The sequence below is a fragment of the Schistocerca gregaria genome, chromosome 5 (genome assembly GCF_023897955.1).
Source record: "Schistocerca gregaria isolate iqSchGreg1 chromosome 5, iqSchGreg1.2, whole genome shotgun sequence".
NCBI classification, from domain to species: domain Eukaryota; kingdom Metazoa; phylum Arthropoda; class Insecta; order Orthoptera; family Acrididae; genus Schistocerca; species Schistocerca gregaria.
The window spans coordinates 574,949,325-574,976,394 of NC_064924.1; the positions used below are offsets into that span (position 1 = coordinate 574,949,325).

The 27,070-nt window shown below is 47.8% G+C and overlaps 27 non-coding genes across 27 annotated transcripts; all 27 read left to right on the top strand.

The window, feature by feature from the left end:
- The first annotated feature begins 402 nt into the window (after positions 1-402).
- On the top strand, positions 403-474 carry Trnat-cgu (transfer RNA threonine (anticodon CGU)). The gene has a single exon. It is a non-coding gene; the product is annotated as a tRNA-Thr (tRNA).
- A 332-nt stretch (positions 475-806) lies between these two features.
- On the top strand, positions 807-880 carry Trnan-guu (transfer RNA asparagine (anticodon GUU)). The gene has a single exon. It is a non-coding gene; the product is annotated as a tRNA-Asn (tRNA).
- Positions 881-1,879: 999 nt separating this feature from the next.
- Trnat-cgu (transfer RNA threonine (anticodon CGU)) lies at positions 1,880-1,951 on the top strand. The gene has a single exon. It is a non-coding gene; the product is annotated as a tRNA-Thr (tRNA).
- Positions 1,952-2,284: 333 nt separating this feature from the next.
- On the top strand, positions 2,285-2,358 carry Trnan-guu (transfer RNA asparagine (anticodon GUU)). Its single transcript has one exon. It is a non-coding gene; the product is annotated as a tRNA-Asn (tRNA).
- A 998-nt stretch (positions 2,359-3,356) lies between these two features.
- Positions 3,357-3,428, top strand: Trnat-cgu (transfer RNA threonine (anticodon CGU)). Its single transcript has one exon. It is a non-coding gene; the product is annotated as a tRNA-Thr (tRNA).
- A 332-nt stretch (positions 3,429-3,760) lies between these two features.
- On the top strand, positions 3,761-3,834 carry Trnan-guu (transfer RNA asparagine (anticodon GUU)). Its single transcript has one exon. It is a non-coding gene; the product is annotated as a tRNA-Asn (tRNA).
- Positions 3,835-10,922: 7,088 nt separating this feature from the next.
- Trnan-guu (transfer RNA asparagine (anticodon GUU)) lies at positions 10,923-10,996 on the top strand. The gene has a single exon. It is a non-coding gene; the product is annotated as a tRNA-Asn (tRNA).
- A 689-nt stretch (positions 10,997-11,685) lies between these two features.
- Positions 11,686-11,757, top strand: Trnat-cgu (transfer RNA threonine (anticodon CGU)). The gene has a single exon. It is a non-coding gene; the product is annotated as a tRNA-Thr (tRNA).
- A 318-nt stretch (positions 11,758-12,075) lies between these two features.
- On the top strand, positions 12,076-12,149 carry Trnan-guu (transfer RNA asparagine (anticodon GUU)). The gene has a single exon. It is a non-coding gene; the product is annotated as a tRNA-Asn (tRNA).
- A 689-nt stretch (positions 12,150-12,838) lies between these two features.
- Positions 12,839-12,910, top strand: Trnat-cgu (transfer RNA threonine (anticodon CGU)). Its single transcript has one exon. It is a non-coding gene; the product is annotated as a tRNA-Thr (tRNA).
- A 318-nt stretch (positions 12,911-13,228) lies between these two features.
- Trnan-guu (transfer RNA asparagine (anticodon GUU)) lies at positions 13,229-13,302 on the top strand. The gene has a single exon. It is a non-coding gene; the product is annotated as a tRNA-Asn (tRNA).
- Positions 13,303-13,991: 689 nt separating this feature from the next.
- Positions 13,992-14,063, top strand: Trnat-cgu (transfer RNA threonine (anticodon CGU)). Its single transcript has one exon. It is a non-coding gene; the product is annotated as a tRNA-Thr (tRNA).
- Positions 14,064-14,384: 321 nt separating this feature from the next.
- On the top strand, positions 14,385-14,458 carry Trnan-guu (transfer RNA asparagine (anticodon GUU)). Its single transcript has one exon. It is a non-coding gene; the product is annotated as a tRNA-Asn (tRNA).
- A 689-nt stretch (positions 14,459-15,147) lies between these two features.
- Trnat-cgu (transfer RNA threonine (anticodon CGU)) lies at positions 15,148-15,219 on the top strand. The gene has a single exon. It is a non-coding gene; the product is annotated as a tRNA-Thr (tRNA).
- A 318-nt stretch (positions 15,220-15,537) lies between these two features.
- Trnan-guu (transfer RNA asparagine (anticodon GUU)) lies at positions 15,538-15,611 on the top strand. Its single transcript has one exon. It is a non-coding gene; the product is annotated as a tRNA-Asn (tRNA).
- A 690-nt stretch (positions 15,612-16,301) lies between these two features.
- Positions 16,302-16,373, top strand: Trnat-cgu (transfer RNA threonine (anticodon CGU)). The gene has a single exon. It is a non-coding gene; the product is annotated as a tRNA-Thr (tRNA).
- A 1,082-nt stretch (positions 16,374-17,455) lies between these two features.
- On the top strand, positions 17,456-17,527 carry Trnat-cgu (transfer RNA threonine (anticodon CGU)). Its single transcript has one exon. It is a non-coding gene; the product is annotated as a tRNA-Thr (tRNA).
- Positions 17,528-17,845: 318 nt separating this feature from the next.
- Positions 17,846-17,919, top strand: Trnan-guu (transfer RNA asparagine (anticodon GUU)). Its single transcript has one exon. It is a non-coding gene; the product is annotated as a tRNA-Asn (tRNA).
- A 690-nt stretch (positions 17,920-18,609) lies between these two features.
- On the top strand, positions 18,610-18,681 carry Trnat-cgu (transfer RNA threonine (anticodon CGU)). The gene has a single exon. It is a non-coding gene; the product is annotated as a tRNA-Thr (tRNA).
- A 318-nt stretch (positions 18,682-18,999) lies between these two features.
- Trnan-guu (transfer RNA asparagine (anticodon GUU)) lies at positions 19,000-19,073 on the top strand. Its single transcript has one exon. It is a non-coding gene; the product is annotated as a tRNA-Asn (tRNA).
- Positions 19,074-19,763: 690 nt separating this feature from the next.
- On the top strand, positions 19,764-19,835 carry Trnaa-cgc (transfer RNA alanine (anticodon CGC)). The gene has a single exon. It is a non-coding gene; the product is annotated as a tRNA-Ala (tRNA).
- Positions 19,836-20,917: 1,082 nt separating this feature from the next.
- On the top strand, positions 20,918-20,989 carry Trnaa-cgc (transfer RNA alanine (anticodon CGC)). The gene has a single exon. It is a non-coding gene; the product is annotated as a tRNA-Ala (tRNA).
- A 1,082-nt stretch (positions 20,990-22,071) lies between these two features.
- Trnat-cgu (transfer RNA threonine (anticodon CGU)) lies at positions 22,072-22,143 on the top strand. Its single transcript has one exon. It is a non-coding gene; the product is annotated as a tRNA-Thr (tRNA).
- A 318-nt stretch (positions 22,144-22,461) lies between these two features.
- Trnan-guu (transfer RNA asparagine (anticodon GUU)) lies at positions 22,462-22,535 on the top strand. Its single transcript has one exon. It is a non-coding gene; the product is annotated as a tRNA-Asn (tRNA).
- Positions 22,536-23,225: 690 nt separating this feature from the next.
- Positions 23,226-23,297, top strand: Trnat-cgu (transfer RNA threonine (anticodon CGU)). Its single transcript has one exon. It is a non-coding gene; the product is annotated as a tRNA-Thr (tRNA).
- A 1,085-nt stretch (positions 23,298-24,382) lies between these two features.
- Trnat-cgu (transfer RNA threonine (anticodon CGU)) lies at positions 24,383-24,454 on the top strand. The gene has a single exon. It is a non-coding gene; the product is annotated as a tRNA-Thr (tRNA).
- A 1,080-nt stretch (positions 24,455-25,534) lies between these two features.
- On the top strand, positions 25,535-25,606 carry Trnat-cgu (transfer RNA threonine (anticodon CGU)). Its single transcript has one exon. It is a non-coding gene; the product is annotated as a tRNA-Thr (tRNA).
- The last annotated feature ends 1,464 nt before the right edge of the window (positions 25,607-27,070 follow it).

Below are 27,070 nucleotides of genomic sequence, written 5' to 3' on the forward strand. Positions count from 1 at the left end.
TGGATTGTATGCATTTTGTAGTATAATGAGGGCTGCAAGATTCAGTATGATGAAGTGGGAATTCGGGGATAGCTTACAAATGCTTAGTTGCCTCCTTCTTAGCTAAAAGTAGAGCACTGGTCTCGTAAACCAGGGGTCGTGAGTTCGTACCTCACAGAAAGCATCCATTTTTTTAACCTTCCTGCAACGAGCGGAGCTACCTCGAGCAGCATCTAACACATGGCAGTACACTGAATGTAACGGATGTTCTACAACCTATGACAAGTATTCTACTGGCCTAGGAGGTTTTCTGAATGCATTGGTAGAACAGTGGATTGTATGCATTTTGTAGTATAATGAGGGCTGCAAGATTGAGTATGATGAAGAGAGAATTCAGGGATAGCTCGCAAATGCAAAGCTGCCGCCTTCTTAGCTAAGTGGTAGAGCACTGGTCTCGTAAACCAGGGGTCGTGAGTTCGAACCTCACACGAGACATCCATTATTTTAACCTTCCTGCATCGAGCGGAGCTACCTCGAGCAGCATCTAACACATGGCAGTACACTGAAAGTAACGGATGTTCTACAACTTATGACAAGTATTCTACTGCTATAGGAGGTTTTCTGAATGCATTGGTAGAACAGTGGATTGTATGCATTTTGTAGTATAATGTCATGCTTGGCGATGTCATTCGTTTATGAGCCTCGCTACAGTGTACATACACGTTATCCATGTGAAGAGGGATAAGCAGATGCTAGCATTGTGCGTAATTCCTGCTGAAGATGTACGAATTTGGTTATTATTCAGAGCAAAGTGAGCAAACGTCACGGCCTCCGTGGCGCAATCTGCTAGCGCGTTCGGCTGTTAACCGAAAGGTTGGTGGTTCGAGCCCACCCGGGGGCGAAATCGTTTGAACCGTCACCCAGGTGAGGACATACGTCAACTTTGTTAGAGATACACAGCTAGTGTGGCAATTTGGCTGCGAAGGAGTGATGCCACAGATGCTTATACACATTCAGCCAGGTGACACTGTAGGTAAAAACATGGCCCTACACAGACGTTCTAGTGTTTTCCGTTTTATTCGCCAAGTGTGACACTGCAGTAGAGCGGCGCCCACTACAAAAGACGTATTATTTACATTCAATTTCAGCGTACACGTCGCGAGTGCCATATGACCCGGCCTGTCTCTCGATGTCGATTTGTATTTTGTGTCTCTTAAGTGTCGGTCTGCAGTAGGCCGCTGTTGGCCGAGCGACGTGCAGTCGCCTTACATGAAGCCCCATGGGCAACATCATTGCCACGGTGGACAACAGCAAACTGTAGCCAGAGAGAGGAGCCGAAAGGCGCATTTCGCAGTCGAGCCACGCTATCCCACAAGCTGTGCACTAGGTCAAGATCTTGCAGTCTGCAAACTTTTGGTGACCAGACGGTCGTCGTCGATCGTAAGGGCGAAACAGTCGAGAGATTTGGAAAACAGCAATGTGGACACCCCCAGCAGCTGCTGTGCGCCAAGTCCGTTATGTGGTTGAGGGCTGCAAGATTCAGTATGATGAAGTGGGAATTCGGGGATAGCTTACAAATGCAAAGCTGCCTCCTTCTTAGCTAAGGGTAGAGCACTGGTCTCGTAAACCAATGGTCGTGAGTTCGTACCTCACAGAAAGCATCAACTTTTTTAACCTTCCTGCAACGAGCGGAGCTACCTCGAGCAGCATCTACCACATGGCAGTACACTGAATGTAACGGATGTTCTACAACCTATGACAAATATTCTACTGGCCTAGGATTTTTTCTGAATGCATTGGCAGAACAGTGGATTGTATGTATGTTGTAGTATAATGAGGGCTGCAAGATTCAGTATGATGAAGTGAGAATTCGGGGATAACTCGCAAATGCAAAGCTGCCGCCTTCTTAGCTCGGTGGTAGAGCACTGATCTCGTAAAGCAGGGGTCGTGAGTTCGAACCTCACACAAGGCATCAAATTTTTTTAACCTTCCTGCATCGAGCGGAGCTACCTCGAGCAGCATCTAACACATGGCCGTACACTGAAAGTAACGGATGTTCTACAACTTATGACAAGTATTCTACTGCTATAGGAGGTTTTCTGAATGCATTGGTAGAACAGTGGATTGTATGCATTTTGTAGTATAATGTCATGCTTGGCGATGTCATTCGTTTATGAGCCTCGCTACAGTGTACATACACGATATCCATGTGAAGAGGCATATGCTGATGCTAGCATTCTGCGTGATTCCTGCTGAAGATATACGAATTTGGTTATTATACAGAGCAAAGTGAGCAAAAGTCACGGCCTCCGTGGCGCAATTGGCTAGAGCGTTCGGCTGTTAACCGAAAGGTTGGTGGTTCGAGCCCACCCTGGGGCGAAATCGTTTGAACCGCCACCCAGGTGAGGACATACGTCAACTTTGTTAGAGATACACAGCTAGTGTGGCAATTTGGCTGCGAAGGAGTGATGCCACAGATGCTTATACACAATCAGCCAGGTGACACTGTAGGTAAAAACATGGCCCTACACAGACGTTTTACTGTTTTAAGTTTTATTCGCGAAGTGTGACACTGCAGTAGAGCGGCGCCCACTACAAAAGACGTATTATTTACATTCAATTTCAGCGTACACGTCGCGAGTGCCATATGACCCGGCCTGTCTCTCGATGTCGATTTGTATTTTGTGTCTCTTAAGTGTCGGTCTGCAGTAGGCCGCTGTTGGCCGAGCGACGTGCAGTCGCCTTACATGAAGCCCCATGGGCAACGTCATTGCCACGGTGGACAGCAGCAAACTGTAGCCAGAGAGAGGAGCCGAAAGGCGCATTTCGCAGTCGAGCCACGCTATCCCACAAGCTGTGCACTAGGTCAAGATCTTGCAGTCCGCAAACTTTTGGTGACCAGACGGTCGTCGTCGATCGTAAGGGCGAAACAGTCGAGAGATTTGGAAAACAGCAATGTGGACACCCCCAGCAGCTGCTGTGCGCCAAGTCCGTTATGTGGTTGAGGGCTGCAAGATTCAGTATGATGAAGTGGGAATTCGGGGATAGCTTACAAATGCAAAGCTGCCTCCTTCTTAGCTAAGGGTAGAGCACTGGTCTCGTAAACCAATGGTCGTGAGTTCGTACCTCACAGAAAGCATCCACATTTTAACCTTCCTGCAACGAGCGGAGCTACCTTGAGCAGCATCTAACACATGGCAGTACACTGAATGTAACGGATGTTCTACAACCTATGACAAATATTCTACTGGCCTAGGATTTTTTCTGAATGCATTGGCAGAACAGTGGATTGTATGTATGTTGTAGTATAATGAGGGCTGCAAGATTCAGTATGATGAAGTGAGAATTCGGGGATAACTCGCAAATGCAAAGCTGCCGCCTTCTTAGCTCAGTGGTAGAGCACTGATCTCGTAAAGCAGGGGTCGTGAGTTCGAACCTCACACAAGGCATCCATTTTTTTAACCTTCCTGCATCGAGCGGAGCTACCTCGAGCAGCATCTAACACATGGCAGTACACTGAAAGTAACGGATGTTCTACAACTTATGACAAGTATTCTACTGGCCTAGGAGGTTTTCTGAATGCATTGGTAGAACAGTGGATTGTATGCATTTTGTAGTATAATGTCATGCTTGGCGATGTCATTCGTTTATGAGCCTCGCTACAGTGTACATACACGTTATCCATGTGAAGAGGCATAAGCTGATGCTAGCATTCTGCGTGATTCCTGCTGAAGATGTACGAATTTGGTTATTATACAGAGCAAAGTGAGCAAAAGTCACGGCCTCCGTGGCGCAATTGGCTAGCGCGTTCGGCTGTTAACCGAAAGGATGGTGGTTCGAGCCCACCCGGGGGCGAAATCGTTTGAACCGTCACCCAGGTGAGAACATACGTCAACTTTGTAAGAGATACACAGCTAGTGTGGCAATTTGGCTGCGAAGGAATGATGCCACAGATGCTTATACACATTCAGCCAGGTGACACTGTAGGTAAAAACATGGCCCTACACAGACGTTCTACTGTTTTCCGTTTTATTCGCCATGTGTGACACTGCAGTAGAGCGACGCCCACTACAAAAGACGTATTATTTACATTCCATTTCAGCGTACACGTCGCGAGTGCCATATGACAGGGCCTGTCTCTCGATGTCTATTTGTATTTTGTGTCTCTTAAGTGTCGGTCTGCAGTAGGCCGCTGTTGGCCGAGCGACGTGCAGTCGCCTTACATGAAGCCCCATGGGCAACGTCATTGCCACGGTGGACAACAGCAAACTGTAGCCAGAGAGAGGAGCCGAAAGGCGCATTTCGCAGTCGAGCCACGCTATCCCATAAGCTGTGCACTAGGTCAAATTCTTGCAGTCCGCAAACATTTGGTGGCCAGACGGTCGTCGTCGATCGTAAGGGCGAAACAGTCGAGAGATTTGGAAAACGGGAATGTGGACACCCCCAGCAGCGGCTGTGCGCCAAGTCCGTTATGTGGTCGAGGGCTGCAAGATTCAGTATGATGAAGTGGGAATTCGGGGATAGCTTACAAATGCAAAGCTGCCTCCTTCTTAGCTAAGCTTAGAGCACTGGTCTCGTAAACCAGGGGTCGTGAGTTCGTACCTCACAGAAAGCATCCATTTTTTTAACCTTCCTGCAACGAGCGGAGCTACCTCGAGCAGCATCTAACACATGGCAGTACACTGAATGTAACGGATGTTCTACAACCTATGACAAGTATTCTACTGGCCTAGGATTTTTTCTGAATGCATTGTCAGAACAGTGGATTCTATGTATTTTGTAGTATAATGAAAGCTGCAAGATTCAGTATGACGAAGTGAGAATTCGGGGATAGCTCGCAAATGCAAAGCTGCCGCCTTCTTAGCTCAGTGATCAGTTGCGAGTCAGCCGCCGAGCGGGACGGACGTGTGGCGGAGCTGGACGTCTGGCTGTAGTAAACACAGGCTGAGTCGCTGCGTTTGAGGTTAGTGGTGCTGCTAAGCCGCTATTCGTGCTGCACTTGTATTCATGAAGTTCTAGAATGAATAGGTTGAATTATTTGAGGAAAGACACAATCAAGTTTACTTTCGATCGAAATTTCGTTCGACCTAAAGCATTTGAAATTAAAGCATGGTTTATCGAAAAAGTATTGATTAACGGTGATGATGTTGTCGGAGTTTATCTCTCGTTTGTGACAAATGCTGTGTATCTGAAGATGAAAAGTCCAGAATTATGTAGTTCCATTGTGGATCGTTGCGGAGGTAGCGTGAAGTTTAATCATTCTGATGGGAATGTGAGTGACGTTGCTGTTAGTCATGCTGGGTACGGGATTCGTACGATCAGAGTGTTTGAGCTCCCTTTTGAAATTCCGCCCGAAGAACTTAATGTTGCCCTTCGGCCTTATGGCAGAATTATTTCCAATGTGGCAGAAAGGTGGTCTGAAGCTCATATGTTTCCTGTCTTGAACGGCGTAAGGCAAATTAAGATTGAATTACAGAAGCATGTCCCCTCTTATCTTAATATTTGTGGGTATCGTGCTTTGATTATCTATGATGGGCAACCGCGGACTTGCGCTTTATGCAATTCCACGGAACACATTCGTGCAGAATGTTCACGGAGGCGTGTCCCGCAGTTACCGCGTGACGAGATGCCGAATTCCGGCCCTGTTGTTGGTATGAAGTTGTCATACGCTGCCGCTGCTGACTTCCGCAGCCGAGGCGAGTCGGTGCCGCCTGTGCGCGGGGAGCCTGCTGCCTCGCGGGCGATTGTCGATGATACTCCGGCTTCAAGCTCTAGATTTGCGGATGGTCTGCCGATCAGCTCCGCGCCCCTCGAATCTATGCCGACGCCAACTTTTTCCAACTCTCCCACTGTGGTTGCTCGTTCTTCCGCGGACTCGGCCGAAGATCCCCAAATACCCGCAACGGGGGATTCCTTGCGTCGTCAGGATTCCCACCAACGTGAGGATATTGCCACTAGCTTCCGAGGAGTGGACGCTCCAGGCATCCACTCTGCGGGAACTATGAACGAAGATAGCAATCTGGACATTGGTTTCACGTTGGCGCCCACAGAAGACACTTGCGTCAAGGAAACCACAACGAGCGATAGTGTAGAATTGGAGACTGGGTTGCTACCAGTGGGAGCCATGGAAAAAGATGCGCCTCCTTCTGCCGTTGCGGAATGCGATTCGCGGACTTTTGTCCGAAAAAAGGAACAGGCGACGTCAGACGTATCATCCGGTACTTCTCCTGACAGGTCGCAAACTTCATCTCCTGCTAGATCGCCGAAGAGATCTTCGAAGAAAGGCAAGAAGAGGAGATTGGCACACAAAGCAGCAGAGAGTTTAGCTCCTGCATTGCGGGAAAAGTTAAAACATTTAAGGGATAATGAACGACTACGAGAACAATGCCCAGTAGCACGAGTTAACGAGTGTACTGAAGCGGAGATGAGTCGTGCCGATGCAGATGATTTTCAACAACAACCTCGCGCACCGCTTGGCGTCGCAGGTTTGCAGACCGGCACTACTATGGATTTAGACCGAACTGTCTCAGGAAAAGGACTTGATTGGGCCGATGCCCAAGAAGATCGCACCGACCACGGAATGGAGATGGACCTGACACATGCTAGTGGCATTTAAATTTTTTTTTTTTTAATGTCTATTTTTCTTTCTGACAGACAGAATGGAATGGTACAGACGTGACTCTGCATGGGGTATACTTCATTAGTCAATTTCTTTTACCTGCACCTATGCCAACGGAACTGACATATAATGTGACCACCATCAATATAAATCGGATTCGCAGTGAAACGAAAGTCGCTTCTTTAAAAGATTTCCTTTACCAGTCGGATACTGATATAGCCCTCCTACAGGAATTTAATGTCCACAACTTTTATGTCCCAGGTTTTCAAGAGATTTTAAATATTGCACCGGAAGCCACATGTGGGACTGCGATCCTTGTCAAAGATGGTATTGATGTGAAGGATATCTGTCTGTTAGAAAATGGGAGGGGCATCAGTTGTAAAATTTTTACTACTACTGTTTTAAATGTATATGTCCCCTCTGGTAACAACGCTAGAGATGATAGGGCTAATTTTTTTAAGAACGATATGGTCTATTTACTTAAGGGGAATCCGGCGGAAGCTTTAATCGGTGGTGACTTTAATTGTGTACTTCACAAAAAGGATCAGCGACCAAATTTTAACTTCTCCAGGGAACTGGCGGCTTTGGTGACAAACATGAAGTGGACAGACGTGTGGGAAAGCAAATACCCCACGTTAGTCAAATTTACGTACATCAGTAGTCGCTCGCAAAGCAGAATAGACAGAATATACGTCACAGCAAACCTGGAAAATAAAATCAGTAGTATCGAAGTAATTCCCACTACCTTTTCGGACCATCTCGCAGTGAAATGCAGCATTCGGTTTCAGAAGCAAGGAACGTATTGGGGTCGCCCCTTATGGAAGCTGAATACCCATATGTTGTTCGAGGGTGCCCTATCAAGAACAGTTGCGGAGGTATGGCAGGCTGCTCTACGTATGCGCCATAAATACAGCTCTCGCCTTGCGTGGTGGACCTCATGTGCTAAAAAGAAATTGAGATCATCCCTAATAGCTTACGGGAGGGAGCGAGCGATGTGGTCTCGCAATACCGTTGAATTTTACTATACATGCTTAAGGGAACTATCAGCTCAGCAGATGACTGATGAGGTTTTCATTGAAATAAAGAAGATCAAGGCTCACCTCATAAGTCTCAAGCGACAACAGCTGGAGGGTTTAAAAATTAAATCTCGTGTCCCGACAACGGTGGAGGACGAACACGCATCGCTGTACCACTTACTCGAACATGAAAGAAATAGAAGACGAGCGTTTATTGCTTGTCTTAGAGTGGGCGATAACCGGGTGCTGACGGAACACTCTGACATTTTAAATGCAGTTTATGGATTTTATCGTACGTTATATACTGATACCCGGTATAATCTAGACTGTGCGAACGATTTGCTACGAACTACAGGTATCGACAACGTTATCAATGACGAGGACAATGTGTCCCTTACCACTGCGATCACATGTGAGGAGGTGTTTGATATACTTAAATATTCGCCTACCCGTAAGTCCCCAGGGCCTGATGGCTTGCCTGTAGAGTTTTATTGTAAATTTTGGCCTCTCATCGGTAATCAATTCACAGAAGTGATAAATGAAGTGTTGCAAGGTGTTACTGTTCCACGCGAGTTCAAAGAAAGCGTAACTGTGCTAATACCAAAGGGAAGGAACGCGACAGTTAAAGATCTCAATCAATTGAGACCAATATGTTTGATGAACTCGGATTATAAAATAATTGCACGTGTACTGAAGGAAAGACTGAGACCTCTAATGGAGAAGATCATAGGTGACCACCAAACCTGTCTCTCGGGGCGGAATATTTTTAAAACTGTTTGTGAATATAGGGATGTCTCTGCAATTTTTGCAACGTCATCCTCACCAGGAGGCCTTGCCTTTATCGACTTCTCAAAGGCTTTTGACAGGGTCAACCACTTATTTTTGTTCAGAACGTTGACCTATGTGGGTTTTAGTCAACATTTTGTGCAAGTTTTAATTAACATTGTTGAAGGCATCCAAACACAAGTGTCTGTAAATGGGCATTTCACTCCACCCATTGAAATTCGCAATGGCGTCCCGCAGGGAAGTCCTTTGTCAATGCTCCTGTATGTTGTTGCACTGGAGCCTTTACTAAGGAGACTCGATGTCGATCTTGAGGGCATCACGATATCTGGCGTTAACAACGTCACCAATGCATATGCTGATGACGTTGGAGTGGTTATTCGTAGTAACGAAGATTTAGAGAAATTAACTACGAATATTCAGATCTTTTGTGAAGCTACAGGCGCTAGGGTTAACGAGGTGAAGAGTTCGTTTTTAAATCTTAAAGGTCTTCAAGATGTCCGTTTGGAATGGGCACGCTCCGTCGATCGTCACACCGCTCTGGGTGTCACCTTTTACCGATGTCCGCTTCAGACCATGACCTACAATTGGAAGAAAGTACTGGATACAATCAGAGGAGCCACAATACTCAATCAGACCAGACATCTGAACATTAAACAACGAATCAGAATAATTAATTGGTCCATTTTATCAAAAGCTATATATATAGGTCAAATATTGCCAGTTTCGAAACCCATTGCCAAACGTATAATGAGTATCATTTGCCGATTTATATGGACAGGGAATATTTTTAGAGTAGCAGTCGATACAGTTACGTTACCTTCCGCTGAAGGTGGCCTAGGTTTAACAGATATATGGCGGAAGACTACGGCGTTATATATAAAGAGGACCCTACAAATTATAGAAAAACATCCACATAGTATTACAGCCAGGCTGTATCGACTCCTACAGCCAGAAAATTTACGTCCACCCATAAATATAGGCGGAATTAATTATAAATTGAAATATATTCGCCAGTTCTTTTTAGAGATTAGCTACATGGACAGTATTGTCACGAATCCACAATCAAGGAATTGCAGGAAATTAATGGAACTCTTAACAACGAAAGAACATGTCAACAAAATGGAGTGCAGATATCCCGACAAAGACTGGAAAAGAATTTGGAAAAATATTAGTATTCGTGAACTGTCTTCCGACATTCAGGCAACCTGGTACCGAGTTGTTAATAACGTAGTTTCCACTAACGAGAAGTTGCACTCCATTGGTCTTAGTGACACGATTGTGTGCACCCGATGTGACGCAGTTGACACATTGATCCACCGCTTCCTCTGTGGCGGATACGCCGAAATATGGAGGGGACTCCAACGGCGGGTAGCCTTTATAACCAGAACTGTTAGTACTGAGATCAATGTTGAAAAATTACTCTTCCCCGATGGTGTTTTCTTCCCTGTCCAGAAAACCAATGCTGTGTTGTGGTTGTTTGGCAATTATGTACATTACGTTATATCTGAACACGGCAATGACCGTGTTTTAGAATACGAATTATACGAACGAGCAAAATATTATCAGATATGTACGCGCAGGGACCACAAAAAAACTTTTGGTAACATGTTACACATTCTGTTTCAGAGACAAGGGATTGGATAAACATCTTAATAGCCCTCGTCTACGAAAAATGTAGTCACAGGCCAAAGTAGGGGATCGCTGTTGAGGGTGAAGTACGGTGGGGACTTCGTGTGCCCCAGGGCCGCTACGGTAGCCGTGAAGGCCTCGGACAGAACCCCGAAACGGCACTGCGGCTTCACACTTACTGCTGGATGAACCCCATATCTCCAGCAACTACTTTCATCTATGATGATTTTCCAGGATCTCGGTAATATCGGAAGGTGGTTTCGTTGCACACAATGCAGTGGAAGCTTCTTGCACGTGTTCCTCAGTTACAATCTTTCTATTTTTGTTTAATTTTTTTCAGTATGAAGCAAGAGTGACAATTTATTAATTCCCAAGAAGCCTAAATTTTTCAATTTTCAGTTCTACGGAGGAGAAGCCTCACATGGCGAAGAAGCCAAACATCATTTCATTTCCAAAAAAAAAAAAAAAAAAAAAAAAAAAAAAAAAAAAAAAAAAAAAAAAAAGTGGTAGAGCACTGGTCTCGTAAACCAGGGGTCGTGAGTTCGAACCTCACAGAAGGCATCCATTTTTTTAACCTGCCTGCATCGAGCGGAGCTACCTCGAGCAGCATCTAACACATAGCAGTACACTGAAAGTAACGGATGTTCTACAACCTATGACAAGTATTCTACTGGCCTAGGAGGTTTTCTGAATGCATTGGCAGAACAGTGGATTGTATGCATTTTGTAGTACAATGTCATGCTTGGCGATGTCATTCTTTTATGAGCCTCGCTACCGTGTACATACACGTTATCCATGTGAAGAGGCATAAGCAGATGCTAGCATTCTGCGTGATTCCTGCTGATGGTGTACGAATTTGGTTATTATACAGAGCAAAGTGAGCAAAAGTCACGGCCTTCGTGGCGCAATTGGCTAGCGCGTTCGGCTGTTAACCGAAAGGTTGGTGGTTCGATCCCACCCGGAGGCGAAATCGTTTTAACCGTAACCCAGGTGAGGACATACGTCAACTTTGTTAGTGATACACAGCTAGGGTGGCAATTTGGCTGCGAAGGAGTGATGCCACAGATGCTTATACACATTCAGCCAGGTGACACTGTAGGTAAAAACATGGCCCTACACAGACGTTCTACTGTTTTCCTATTTATTCACCATGTGTGACACCTCAGTGAAGCGACGCCCACTACAAAATACGTTTTATTTACATTCAATTTCAGCGTATACGTCGCGAGTGCCATGTGACAGGGCCTGTCTCTCGATGTCGATTTGCATTTTGTGTCTCTTAAGTGTCGGTCTGCAGTAGGCCGCTGTTGGCCGAGCGACGTGCAGTGGCCTTACATGAAGCCCCATGGGCAACGCCAGTGCCACTGTGAACAACAGCAAACTGTAGCCAGAGAGTGGAGCCGAAAGGCGCATTTCGCAGTCGAGCCACGTTATCCCACAAGCTGTGCACTAGGACAAGAAATTGCAGACCGCAAACTTTTGGTGGCCTGACGGTCGTCGCCGATCGTAAGGGCGAAACACTCGAGAGATTTGGAGAACGGCAATGTGGACACTCCCAGCAGCAGCAGTGCGCCAAATCAATTATCTGGTCGAGGGCTGCACGATTCAGTGTGATAAAGTGCGAATTCGGGGATTGCTCGCATATCCAAAGCTGCCGCCTTCTTAGCTCAGTGGTAGAGCACTGGTCTCGTAAACCAGGAGTCGTGAGTTCGAACCTCACAGAAGGCATCCATTTTTTTAACTTTCCTGCAACGTGCGGATCTACCTCGAGCAATATCTATCACATGGCAGTACACTGAATGAAAGGGATGTTCTACAACCTATGACAAGTATTCTACTGGCCTAGGAGGTTTTCTGAATGCATAGGCAGAACAGTGGTTTGTATGCATTTTGTAGTATAATGTCATTCGTTTATGAGCGTCGCGACAGTGTGCATGCACGTTATCCATGTGAAGAGGCATAAGCAGATGCTACCATTCTGCGAGATTCCTGCAGAATGTGTACGAATTGCGTTGATATAGATTGCACAAGTGAGCCAAAGTCGACGCCTCCGTGGCGCAATCGGCTAGCGCGTTCGGCTGTTAACCGAAAGGTTGGTGGTTCGAGCCAACCTGGGGGCGGAATCGTTTTATCCGTCGCCGAGGTGAGGACATACATCAACTTTTTTAGAGATACACAGCTAGTGTGGCAATTTGGCTGCGAAGGAGTGATGCCACAGATGCTTATACACATTCAGGCAGGTGGCACAGTAGGTAAAAACATGGCCCTACACAGACGTTCTACTGTTTTCCTATTTATTCACCATGTGTGACACTGCAGTGGAGCGACGCCCACTACAAAAGACGTTTTATTTACATTCAATTTCAGCGTATGCGTCGCGAGTGCCATATGACAGGGCCTGTCTCTCGATGTCGATTTGTATTTTGTGTCTCTTAAGTGTCGGTCTGCAGTAGGCCGCTGTTGGCCGAGCGACGTGCAGTCGCCTTACATGAAGTCCCATGGGCAACGCCAGTGCCACTGTGAACAACAGCAAACTGTAGCCAGAGAGTGGAGCCGAAAGGCGCATTTCGCAGTCGAGCCACGTTATCCCACAAGCTGTGCACTAGGACAAGAAATTGCAGACCGCAAACTTTTGGTGGTGTGACGGTCGTCGCCGATCGTAAGGGCGAAACAGTCGACGGATGTGGAGAACGGCAATGTGGACACTCCCAGCAGCAGCACTGGGCCTAATCAATTATATGGTCGAGGGCTGCAAGATTCAGTGTGATGAAGTGAGAATTCGGGGATAGCTCGCAAATTCAAAGCTGCCGTCTTCTTAGCTCAGTGGTAGAGCACTTGTCTCGTAAACCAGGAGTCGTGAGTTCAAACCTCACAGAAGGCATCCATTTTTTTAACTTTCCTGCAACGTGCGGAGCTACCTCGAGCTATATCTATCACATGGCAGTACACTGAATGAAAGGGATGTTCTACAACCTATGACAAGTATTCTACTGGCCTAGGAGGTTTTCTGAATGCATAGGCAGAACAGTGGTTTGTATGCATTTTGTAGTATAATGTCATTCGTTTATGAGCGTCGCTACAGTGTGCATGCACGTTATACATGTGAAGAGGCATAAGCAAATGCTACCATTCTGCGAGATTCCTGCAGAATGTGTACGAATTGCGTTGATATAGATTGCACAAGTGAGCCAAAGTCGATGCCTCCGTGGCGCAATCGGCTAGCGCGTTCGGCTGTTATCCGAAAGGTTGGTGGTTCGAGCCCACCTGGGGGCGAAATCGTTTTATCCGTCACCGAGGTGAGGACATACATCAACTTTGTTAGAGATACACAGCTAGTGTGGCAATTTGGCTGCGAAGGAGTGATGCCACAGATGCTTATACACATTCAGGCAGGTGGCACAGTAGGTAAAAACATGGCCCTACACAGACGTTCTACTGTTTTCCTATTTATTCACCGTGTGTGACACTGCAGTGGAGCGACGCCCACTACAAAAGAAGTTTTTTTTACATTCAATTTCAGCGTATACGTCGCGAGTGCCATATGACAGGTCCCGTCTCTCGATGTCGATTTGTATTTTGTGTCTCTTAAGTGTCGGTCTGCAGTAGGCCGCTGTTGGCCGAGCGACGTGCAGTCGCCTTACATGAAGCCCCATGGGCAACGCCAGTGCCACTGTGAACAACAGCAAACTGTAGCCAGAGAGTGGAGCCGAAAGGCGCATTTCGCAGTCGAGCCACGTTATCCCACAAGCTGTGCACTAGGACAAGAAATTGCAGACCGAAAACTTATGGTGGCCTGACGGTCGTCGCCGATCGTAAGGGCGAAACAGTCAACGGATTTGGAGAACGGCAATGTGGACACTCCCAGCAGCAGCACTGGGCCTAATCAATTATATGGTCGAGGGCTGCAAGATTCAGTGTGATGAAGTGAGAATTCGGGGATAGCTCGCATATTCAAAGCTGCCGCCTTCTTAGCTCAGTGGTAGAGCACTTGTCTCGTAAACCAGGAGTCGTGAGTTCGAACCTCACAGAAGGCATCCATTTTTTTTTTAACTTTCCTGCAACGTGCAGAGCTACCTCGAGCAATATCTATCACATGGCAGTACACTGAATGAAAGGGATGTTCTACAACCTATGACAAGTATTCTACTGGCCTAGGAGGTATTCTGAATGCATAGGCAGAACAGTGGTTTGTATGCATTTTGTAGTATAATGTCATTCGTTTATGATCGTCGCTACAGTGTGCATGCACGTTAACCATGTGAAGAGGCATAAGCAGATGCTACCATTCTGTAAGATTCCTGCAGAATGTGTACGAATTAAGTTGATATAGATTGCACAAGTGAGCCAAAGTCGACGCCTCCGTGGCGCAATCGGCTAGCGCGTTAGGCTGTTAACCTAAAGGTTGGTGGTTCGAGCCCACCCGGGGGCGAAATCGTTTTATCCGTCACCGAGGTGAGGACATACATCAACTTTGTTAGAGATACACAGCTAGTGTGGCAATTTGGCTGCGAAGGAGTGATGCCACAGATGCTTATACACATTCAGGCAGGTGGCACAGTAGGTAAAAACATGGCCCTACACAGACGTTGTACTGTTTTCCTATTTATTCACCATGTGTGACACTGCAGTGGAGCGACGCCCACTACAAAAGACGTTTTATTTACATTCAATTTCAGCGTATACGTCGCGAGTGCCATATGACAGGGCCTGTATGTCGATGTCGATTTGTATTTTGTGTCTCTTAAGTGTCGGTCTGCAGTAGGCCGCTGTTGGCCGAGCGACGTGCAGTCGCCTTACATGAAGCCCCATGGGCAACGCCAGTGCCACTGTGAACAACAGCAAACTGTAGCCAGAGAGTGGAGCCGAAAGGCGCATTTCGCAGTCGAGCCACGTTATCCCACAAGCTGTGCACTAGGACAAGAAATTGCAGACCGCAAACTTTTGATGGGCTGACGGTCGTCGCCGATCGTAAGGGCGAAACAGTCGACAGATTTGGAGAACGGCAATGTGGACACTCCCAGCAGCAGCACTGGGCCTAATCAATTATATGGTCGAGGGCTGCAAGATTCAGTGTGATGAAGTGAGAATTCGGGGATAGCTCGCAAATTCAAAGCTGCCGCCTTCTTAGCTCAGTGGTAGAGCACTTGTCTCGTAAACCAGGAGTCGTGAGTTCGGACCTCACAGAAGGCATCCATTTTTTTAACTTTCCTGCAACGTGCGGAGCTACCTCGAGCAATATCTATCACATGGCAGTACACTGAATGAAAGGGATGTTCTACAACCTATGACAAGTATTCTACTGGCCTACGAGGTTTTCTGAATGCATAGGCAGAACAGTGGTTTGTATGCATTTTGTAGTATAATGTCATTCGTTTATGAGCGTCGCGACAGTGTGCATGCACGTTATCCACGTGAAGAGGCATAAGCAGATGCTACCATTCTGCGAGATTCCTGCAGAATGTGTACCAATTGCGTTGATATAGATTGCACAAGTGAGCCAAAGTCGACGCCTCCGTGGCGCAATCGGCTAGCGCGTTCGGCTGTTAACCGAAAGGTTGTTGGTTCGAGCCCACCTGGGGGCAAAATCGATTTATCCGTCACCGAGGTGAGGACATAAATCAACTTTGTTAGAGATACACAGTCAGTGTGGCAATTTGGCTGCGAAGGAGTGATGCCACAGATGCTTATACACATTCAGGCAGGTGGCACAGTAGGTAAAAACATGGCCCTACAGTGACGTTCTACTCCTTTCCTATTTATTCACCATGTGTGACACTGCAGTGGAGCGACGCCCACTACAAAAGACGTTTTATTTACGTTCAATTTCAGCGTATGCGTCGCGAGTGCCATATGACAGGGCCTGTCTCTCGATGTCGATTTGTATTTTGTGTCTCTTAAGTGTCGGTCTGCAGTAGGCCGCTGTTGGCCGAGCGACGTGCAGTCGCCTTACATGAAGCCCCATGGGCAACGCCAGTGCCACTGTGAACAACAGCAAACTGTAGCCAGAGAGTGGAGCCGAAAGGCGCATTTCGCAGTCGAGCCACGTTATCCCACAAGCTGTGCACTAGGACAAGAAATTGCAGACCGCAAACTTTTGGTGGCCTGACGGTCGTCGCCGATCGTAAGGGCGAAACAGTCGAGAGATTTGGAGAACGGCAATGTGGACACTCCCAGCAGCAGCAGTGCGCCAAATCAATTATCTGGTCGAGGGCTGCAAGATTCAGTGTGATGAAGTGAGAATTCGGGGATAGCTCGCAAAATTCAAGGCTGCCGCCTTCTTAGCTCAGTGGTTGACCACTGGTCTCGTAAACCATGAGTCGTGAGTTCGAACCTCACAGAAGGCACCCATTTTTTTAACTTTCCTGCAACGTGCGGAGCTACCTCGTGCAATATCTATCACATGGCAGTACACTGAATGAAAGGGATGTTCTACAACCTATGACAAGTATTCTACTGGCCTAGGAGGTTTTCTGAATGCATAGGCAGAACAGTGGTTTGTATGCATTTTGTAGTATAATGTCATTCGTTTATGAGCGTCGCTACAGTGTGCATGCACGTTATCCATGTGAAGAGGCATAAGCAGATGCTACCGTTCTGCGAGGTTCCTGCAGAATGTGTACGAATTGCGTTGATATAGAGAGCACAATAGAGCCAAAGTCGACGCCTCCGTGGCGCAATCAGCTAGCGCGTTCGGCTGTTAACCGTAAGGTTGGTGGTTCGAGCCCACCCGGTTGCGAAATCGTTTTAACCCTCACCGAGGTGAGGACAAACATCAACTTTGTTAGAAAATACACAGCTAGTGTGGCAATTTGGCTGCGAAGGAGTGATGCCACAGATGCTTATACACATTCAGGCAGGTGGCACAGTAGGTAAAAACATGGCCCTACACAGACGTTCTACTGTTTTCCTATTTATTCACCACGTGTGACACTGCAGTGGAGCGACGCCCACTACAAAAGACGTTTTATTTACATTCAATTTCAGCGTATGCGTCGCGAGTGCCATATGACAGGGCCTGTCTCTCGATGTCGATTTGTATTTTGTGTCTCTTAAGTGTCGGTCTGCAGTAGGCCGCTGTTGGCCGAGCGACGTGCAGTCGCCTTACATGAAGCCCCATGGGCAACGCCAGTGCCACTGTGAACAACAGCAAACTGTAGCCAGAGAGTGGAGCCGAAAGGCGCATTTCGCAGTCGAGCCACGTTATCCCACAAGCTGTGCACTAGGACAATAAATTGCAGACCGCAAACTTTTGGTGGCCTGACGGTCGTCGCCGATCGTAAGGGCGAAACAGTCGACAGATTTGGAGAACGGCAATGTGGACACTCCCAGCAGCAGCACTGGGCCAAATCAATTATCTGGTCGAGGGCTGCAAGATTCAGTGTGATGAAGTGTGAATTCGGGGATAGCTCGCAAATTCAGGGCTGCCGCCTTCTTAGCTCAGTGGTAGAGCACTGGTCTCGTAAACCAGGAGTCGTGAGTTCGAACCTCACAGAAGGCATCCATTTTTTTAACTTTCCTGCAACGTGCGGAGCTACCTCGAGCAATATCTATCACATGGCAGTACACTGAATGAAAGGGATGTTCTACAACCTATGACAAGTATTCTACTGGCCTAGGAGGTTTTCTGAATGCATAGGCAGAACAGTGGTTTGTATGCATTTTGTAGTATAATGTCATTCGTTTATGAGCGTCGCTACAGTGTGCATGCACGTTATCCATGTGAAGAGGCATAAGCAGATGCTACCATTCTGCGAGATTCCTGCAGAATGTGTACGAATTGCGTTGATATAGAGAGCACAAGTGAGCCAAAGTCGACGCCTCCGTGGCGCAATCAGCTAGCGCGTTCGGCTGTTAACCGAAAGGTTGGTGGTTCGAGCCCACCCGGTTGCGAAATCGTTTTAACCCTCACCGAGGTGAGGACAAACATCAACTTTGTTAGAAGATACACACCTAGTGTGGCAATTTGGCTGCGAAGGAGTGATGCCACAGATGCTTATACACATTCAGGCAGGTGGCACAGTAGGTAAAAACATGGCCCTACACAGACGTTCTACTGTTTTCCTATTTATGCACCATGTGTGACACTGCAGTGGAGCGACGCCCACTACAAAAGACGTTTTATTTACATTCAATTTCAGCGTATGCGTCGCGAGTGCCATATGACAGGGCCTGTCTCTCGATGTCGATTTGTATTTTGTGTCTCTTAAGTGTCGGTATGCAGTAGGCCGCTGTTGGCCGAGCGACGTGCAGTCGCCTTACATGAAGCCCCATGGGCAACGCCAGTGCCACTGTGAACAACAGCAAACTGTAGCCAGAGAGTGGAGCCGAAAGGCGCATTTCGCAGTCGAGCCACGTTATCCCACAAGCTGTGCACTAGGACAAGAAATTGCAGACCGCAAACTTTTGGTGGCCTGACGGTCGTCGCCGATCGTAAGGGCGAAACAGTCGACAGATTTGGAGAACGGCAATGTGGACACTCCCAGCAGCAGCACTGGGCCAAATCAATTATCTGGTCGAGGGCTGCAAGATTCAGTGTGATGAAGTGAGAATTCGGGGATAGCTCGCAAATTCAGGGCTGCCGCCTTCTTAGCTCAGTGGTAGAGCACTGGTCTCGTAAACCAGGAGTCGTGAGTTCGAACCTCACAGAAGGCATCCATTTTTTTAACTTTCCTGCAACGTGCGGAGCTACCTCGAGCAATATCTATCACATGGCAGTACACTGAATGAAAGGGATGTTCTACAACCTATGACAAGTATTCTACTGGCCTAGGAGGTTTTCTGAATGCATAGGCAGAACAGTGGTTTGTATGCATTTTGTAGTATAATGTCATTCGTTTATGAGCGTCGCTACAGTGTGCATGCACGTTATCCATGTGAAGAGGCATAAGCAGATGCTACCATTCTGCGAGATTCCTGCAGAATGTGTACGAATTGCGTTGATATAGAGAGCCCAAGAGAGCCAAAGTCGACGCCTCCGTGGCGCAATCAGCTAGCGCGTTCGGCTGTTAACCGAAAGGTTGGTGGTTCGAGCCCACCCGGTTGCGAAATCGTTTTAACCCTCACCGAGGTGAGGACAAACATCAACTTTGTTAGAAAATACACACCTAGTGTGGCAATTTGGCTGCGAAGGAGTGATGCCACAGATGCTTATACACATTCAGGCAGGTGGCACAGTAGGTAAAAACATGGCCCTACACAGACGTTCTACTGTTTTCCTATTTATTCACCATGTGTGACACTGCAGTGGAGCGACGCCCACTACAAAAGACGTTTTATTTACATTCAATTTCAGCGTATGCGTCGCGAGTGCCATATGACAGGGCCTGTCTCTCGATGTCGATTTGTATTTTGTGTCTCTTAAGTGTCGGTCTGCAGTAGGCCGCTGTTGGCCGAGCGACGTGCAGTCGCCTTACATGAAGCCCCATGGGCAACGCCAGTGCCACTGTGAACAACAGCAAACTGTAGCCAGAGAGTGGAGCCGAAAGGCGCATTTCGCAGTCGAGCCACGTTATCCCACAAGCTGTGCACTAGGACAAGAAATTGCAGACCGCAAACTTTTGGTGGCCTGACGGTCGTCGCCGATCGTAAGGGCGAAACAGTCGAGAGATTTGGAGAACGGCAATGTGGACACTCCCAGCAGCAGCACTGGGCCAAATCAATTATCTGGTCGAGGGCTGCAAGCTTCAGTGTGATGAAGTGAGAATTCGGGGATAGCTCGCAAATTCAAGGCTGCCGCCTTCTTAGCTCAGTGGTAGAGCACTGGTCTCGCAAACCAGGAGTCGTGAGTTCGAACCTCACAGAAGGCATCCATTTTTTTAACATTCCTGCAACGTGCGGAGCTACCTCGAGCAATATCTATCACATGGCAGTACACTGAATGAAAGGGATGTTCTACAACCTATAACAAGTATTCTACTGGCCTAGGAGGTTTTCTGAATGCATAGGCAGAACAGTGGTTTGTATGCATTTTGTAGTATAATGTCATTCGTTTATGAGCGTCGCTACAGTGTGCATGCACGTTATCCATGTGAAGAGGCATAAGCAGATGCTACCATTCTGCGAGATTCCTGCAGAATGTGTACGAATTGCGTTGATATAGAGAGCACAAGTGAGCCAAAGTCGACGCCTCCGTGGCGCAATCAGCTAGCGCGTTCGGCTGTTAACCGAAATGTTGGTGGTTCGAGCCCACCCAGTTGCGAAATCGTTTTAACCCTCACCGAGGTGAGGACAAACATCAACTTTGTTAGAAAATACACAGCTAGTGTGGCAATTTGGCTGCGAAGGAGTGATGCCACAGATGCTTATACACATTCAGGCAGGTGGCACAGTAGGTAAAAACATGGCCCTACACAGACGTTCTACTGTTTTCCTATTTATTCACCATGTGTGACACTGCAGTGGAGCGACGCCCACTACAAAATACGTTTTATTTACATTCAATTTCAGCGTATGCGTCGCGAGTGCCATATGACAGGGCCTGTCTCTCGATGTCGATTTGTATTTTGTGTCTCTTAAGTGTCGGTCTGCAGTAGGCCGCTGTTGGCCGAGCGACGTGCAGTCGCCTTACATGAAGCCCCATGGGCAACGCCAGTGCCACTGTGAACAACAGCAAACTGCAGCCAGAGAGTGGAGCCGAAAGGCGCATTTCGCAGTCGAGCCACGTTATCCCACAAGCTGTGCACTAGGACAAGAAATTGCAGACCGCAAACTTTTGGTGGCCTGACGGTCGTCGCCGATCGTAAGGGCGAAACAGTCGACAGATTTGGAGAACGGCAATGTGGACACTCCCAGCAGCAGCACTGGGCCAAATCAATTATCTGGTCGAGGGCTGCAAGCTTCAGTGTGATGAAGTGAGAATTCGGGGATAGCTCGCAAATTCAAGGCTGCCGCCTTCTTAGCTCAGTGGTAGAGCACTGGTCTCGCAAACCAGGAGTCGTGAGTTCGAACCTCACAGAAGGCATCCATTTTTTTAACATTCCTGCAACGTGCGGAGCTACCTCGAGCAATATCTATCACATGGCAGTACACTGAATGAAAGGGATGTTCTACAACCTATAACAAGTATTCTACTGGCCTAGGAGGTTTTCTGAATGCATAGGCAGAACAGTGGTTTGTATGCATTTTGTAGTATAATGTCATTCGTTTATGAGCGTCGCTACAGTGTGCATGCACGTTATCCATGTGAAGAGGCATAAGCAGATGCTACCATTCTGCGAGATTCCTGCAGAATGTGTACGAATTGCGTTGATATAGAGAGCACAAGTGAGCCAAAGTCGACGCCTCCGTGGCGCAATCAGCTAGCGCGTTCGGCTGTTAACCGAAATGTTGGTGGTTCGAGCCCACCCAGTTGCGAAATCGTTTTAACCCTCACCGAGGTGAGGACAAACATCAACTTTGTTAGAAAATACACAGCTAGTGTGGCAATTTGGCTGCGAAGGAGTGATGCCACAGATGCTTATACACATTCAGGCAGGTGGCACAGTAGGTAAAAACATGGCCCTACACAGACGTTCTACTGTTTTCCTATTTATTCACCATGTGTGACACTGCAGTGGAGCGACGCCCACTACAAAATACGTTTTATTTACATTCAATTTCAGCGTATGCGTCGCGAGTGCCATATGACAGGGCCTGTCTCTCGATGTCGATTTGTATTTTGTGTCTCTTAAGTGTCGGTCTGCAGTAGGCCGCTGTTGGCCGAGCGACGTGCAGTCGCCTTACATGAAGCCCCATGGGCAACGCCAGTGCCACTGTGAACAACAGCAAACTGCAGCCAGAGAGTGGAGCCGAAAGGCGCATTTCGCAGTCGAGCCACGTTATCCCACAAGCTGTGCACTAGGACAAGAAATTGCAGACCGCAAACTTTTGGTGGCCTGACGGTCGTCGCCGATCGTAAGGGCGAAACAGTCGACAGATTTGGAGAACGGCAATGTGGACACTCCCAGCAGCAGCACTGGGCCAAATCAATTATCTGGTCGAGGGCTGCAAGCTTCAGTGTGATGAAGTGAGAATTCGGGGATAGCTCGCAAATTCAAGGCTGCCGCCTTCTTAGCTCAGTGGTAGAGCACTGGTCTCGTAAACCAGGAGTCGTGAGTTCGAACCTCACAGAAGGCATCCATTTCTTTAACATTCCTGCAACGTGCGGAGCTACCTCGAGCAATATCTATCACATGGCAGTACACTGAATGAAAGGGATGTTCTACAACCTATAACAAGTATTCTACTGGCCTAGGAGGTTTTCTGAATGCATAGGCAGAACAGTGGTTTGTATGCATTTTGTAGTATAATGTCATTCGTTTATGAGCGTCGCTACAGTGTGCATGCACGTTATCCATGTGAAGAGGCATAAGCAGATGCTACCATTCTGCGAGATTCCTGCAGAATGTGTACGAATTGCGTTGATATAGAGAGCACAAGTGAGCCAAAGTCGACGCTTCCGTGGCGCAATCAGCTAGCGCGTTCGGCTGTTAACCGAAAGGTTGGTGGTTCGAGCCCACCCGGTTGCGAAATCGTTTTAACCCTCACCGAGGTGAGGACAAACATCAACTTTGTTAGAAAATACACAGCTAGTGTGGCAATTTGGCTGCGAAGGAGTGATGCCACAGATGCTTATACACATTCAGGCAGGTGGCACAGTAGGTAAAAACATGGCCCTACACAGACGTTCTACTGTTTTCCTATTTATTCACCATGTGTGACACTGCAGTGGAGCGACGCCCACTACAAAATACGTTTTATTTACATTCAATTTCAGCGTATGCGTCGCGAGTGCCATATGACAGGGCCTGTCTCTCGATGTCGATTTGTATTTTGTGTCTCTTAAGTGTCGGTCTGCATTAGGCCGCTGTTGGCCGAGCGACGTGCAGTCGCCTTACATGAAGCCCCATGGGCAACGCCAGTGCCACTGTGAACAACAGCAAACTGTAGCCAGAGAGTGGAGCCGAAAGGCGCATTTCGCAGTCGAGCCACGTTATCCCACAAGCTGTGCACTAGGACAAGAAATTGCAGACCGCAAACTTTTGGTGGCCTGACGGTCGTCGCCGATCGTAAGGGCGAAACAGTTGAGAGATTTGGAGAACGGCAATGTGGACACTCCCAGCAGCAGCACTGGGCCAAATCAATTATCTGGTCGAGGGCTGCAAGCTTCAGTGTGATGAAGTGAGAATTCGGGGATAGCCCGCAAATTCAAGGCTGCCGCCTTCTTAGCTCAGTGGTAGAGCACTAGTCTCGTAAACCAGGAGTCGTGAGTTCGAACCTCAGAGAAGGCATCCATTTTTTTAACTTTCCTGCAACGTGCGGAGCTACCTCGAGCAATATCTATCACATGGCAGTACACTGAATGAAAGGGATGTTCTACAACCTATGACAAGTATTCTACTGGCCTAGGAGGTTTTCTGAATGCATAGGCAGAACAGTGGTTTTTGTATGCATGTTGTAGTATAATGTCATTCGTTTATGAGCGTCGCTACAGTGTGCATGCACGTTATCCATGTGAAGAGGCATAAGCAGATGCTACCATTCTGCGAGATTCCTGCAGAATGTGTACGAATTGCGTTGATATAGAGAGCACAAGTGAGCCAAAGTCGACGCCTCCGTGGCGCAATCAGCAAGCGCGTTCGGCTGTTAACCGAAAGGTTGGTGGTTCGAGCCCACCCAGTTGCGAAATCGTTTTAACCCTCACCGAGGTGAGGACAAACATCAACTTTGTTAGAAAATACACAGCTAGTGTGGCAATTTGGCTGCGAAGGAGTGATGCCACAGATGCTTATACACATTCAGGCAGGTGGCACAGTAGGTAAAAACATGGCCCTACACAGACGTTCTACTGTTTACCTATTTATTCACCATGTGTGACACTGCAGTGGAGCGACGCCCACTACAAAAGACGTTTTATTTACATTCAATTTCAGCGTATGCGTCGCGAGTGCCATATGACAGGGCCTGTCTCTCGATGTCGATTTGTTATTTTGTGTCTCTTAAGTGTCGGTCTGCAGTAGGCCGCTGTTGGCCGAGCGACGTGCAGTCGCCTTACATGAAGCCCCATGGGCAACGCCAGTGCCACTGTGAACAACAGCAAACTGTAGCCAGAGAGTGGAGCCGAAAGGCGCATTTCGCAGTCGAGCCACGTTATCCCACAAGCTGTGCATTAGGACAAGAAATTGCAGACCGCAAACTTTTGGTGGCCTGACGGTCGTCGCCGATCGTAAGGGCGAAACAGTCGACAGATTTGGAGAACGGCAATGTGGACACTCCCAGCAGCAGCACTGGGCCAAATCAATTATCTGGTCGAGGGCTGCAAGATTCAGTGTGATGAAGTGAGAATTCGGGGATAGCTCGCAAATTCAAGGCTGCCGCCTTCTTAGCTCAGTGGTAGAGCACTGGTCTCGTGAATCAGGAGTCGTGAGTTCGAACCTCACAGAAGGCATCCATTTTTTTAACTTTCCTGCAACGTGCGGAGCTACCTCGAGCAATATCTATCACATGGCAGTACACTGAATGAAAGGGATGTTCTACAACCTATGACAAGTATTCTACTGGCCTAGGAGGTTTTCTGAATGCATAGGCAGAACAGTGGTTTGTATGCATTTTGTAGTATAATGTCATTCGTTTATGAGCGTCGCTACAGTGTGCATGCACGTTATCCATGTGAAGAGGCATAAGCAGATGCTACCATTCTGCGAGATTCCTGCAGAATGTGTACCAATTGCGTTGATATAGATTGCACAAGTGAGCGAAAGTCGACGCCTCCGTGGGGCAATCGGCTAGCGCGTTCGGCTGTTAACCGAAAGGTTGTTGGTTCGAGCCCACCCGGGGGGGAGAAATCTTTTTTCCGTCACCAAGGTGAGGACATACATCAACTTTGTTAGAGATACACAGCTAGTGTGGCAATTTGGCTGCGAAGGAGTGATGCCACAGATGCTTATACACATTCAGGCAGGTGGCACAGTAGGTAAAAACATGGCCCTACACAGACGTTCTACTGTTTTCCTATTTATTCACCATGTGTGACAATGCAGTGGAGCGACGCCCACTACAAAAGACGTTTTATTTACATTCAATTTCAGCGTATGCGTCGCGAGTGCCATATGACAGGGCCTGTCTCTCGATGTCGATTTGTATTTTGTGTCTCTTAAGTGTCGGTCTGCAGTAGGCCGCTGTTGGCCGAGCGACGTGCAGTCGCCTTACATGAAGCCCCATGGGCAACGCCAGTGCCACTGTGAACAACAGCAAACTGTAGCCAGAGAGTGGAGCCGAAAGGCGCATTTCGCAGTCGAGCCACGTTATCCCACAAGCTGTGCACTAGGACAAGAAATTGCAGACCGCAAACTTTTGGTGGCCTGACGGTCGTCGCCGATCGTAAGGGCGAAACAGTTGAGAGATTTGGAGAACGGCAATGTGGACACTCCCAGCAGCAGCACGGCCAAATCAATTATCTGGTCGAGGGCTGCAAGATTCAGTGTGATGAAGTGAGAATTCGGGGATAGCTCGCAAACTCAAGGCTGCCGCCTTCTTAGCTCAGTGGTACATCACTAGTCTCGTAAACCAGGAGTCGTGAGTTCGAACCTCACAGAAGGCATCCATTTTTTTAACTTTCCTGCAACGTGCGGAGCTACCTCGAGCTACATCTATCACATGGCAGTACACTGAATGAAAGGGATGTTCTACAACCTATGACAAGTATTCTACTGGCCTAGGAGGTTTTCTGAATGCATAGGCAGAACAGTGGTTTGTATGCATTTTGTAGTATAATGTCATTCGTTTATGAGCGTCGCTACAGTGTGCATGCACGTTATCCATGTGAAGAGGCATAAGCAGATGCTACCATTCTGCGAGATTCCTGCAGAATGTGTACGAATTGCGTTGATATAGATTGCACAAGTGAGCCAAAGTCGACGCTTCCGTGGCGCAATCAGCAAGTCTGCCTGCGGCAGCGGTGGTGAGCGGACCTCCAGGGCCAGCGCGCTGCGGCAGGAAGTGTTTACGTCAGGCGGTGAGTCGCGTGCTTACAGCGTCTGCTTATTAGTATTCGTTCCGTTCTGTAGGATCTGATATGGAATTATGAATCCGACTAACAGGAAAGATACCTTGAAGTTTACCTTTGATAGGAACTTTTCGAAACCAAATTCGTTTGAAGTTGAAGCATGGTTAGAGGAAACAGCTAAGATTACTTTTGATGACATTGTAGGGATAAATTTCTCTATCGTGACTAGTGTTGTTTATGTGAAATTAACGTCCTCTGAACTGTGTGATAGAATTGTAGAGTCCAGTGGAGGTGTACTGAAGTTTAAACATAGCGATGGTACCGTCAGTGACGTCAGCATTACGCATGCTGGACTGGGCATCCGGACGGCACGTATTTTCGAACTCCCGTTTGAAATAACAGCCGCGCAAATAAATTCTGCATTGACACCTTACGGGAGGGTCATTAACAATTTTGCGGAGCGTTGGTCCAAAGCCCACAAATTTCCGGTGCTTAACGGCGTCAGGCAGGTTAAGATCGATATACAGAAGCACATACCTTCATATATTTACGTAGGTGGACATCGCGGAATTGTCATATATGATGGGCAGCCAAAAACGTGTGCCGGCTGTGGTGCGCCCGGCCACGTGCGCTCTGAATGTATACAAAGACGGGTGACGCAGATACCTGTCGGTGAAGCCGCTAGCCCCCCTGTGACGACGGCACTGCCACTGACATACGCTGTCGCGGCTTCTGGTCTTCCACCCGCGACCCCGCCTGTAGATGCCCCTCGTTTGAATGATGTTTTGGCCGATAACGTCAAAGAACCGAGTGCTGACGCGGCACCGCCGCTACCACACTCAGAGATGGAGGTAACGACGGATGACTCCCCAGTGGTTGATGCCACTGGTACTGAGGATGAAGCAGACGCTGTGTTCCCGGCGGATCAACCCCAGAGTCAACAGTCCACTTCGGATGTTGATGATACTGCGAACCCTAACAGGAAGCCTTCCAAAAAGAAGCGGAGACTTGCACATCAAGGAGCCAATCAGCTCGCCCCACAGCTCCGCGACAAAGCGA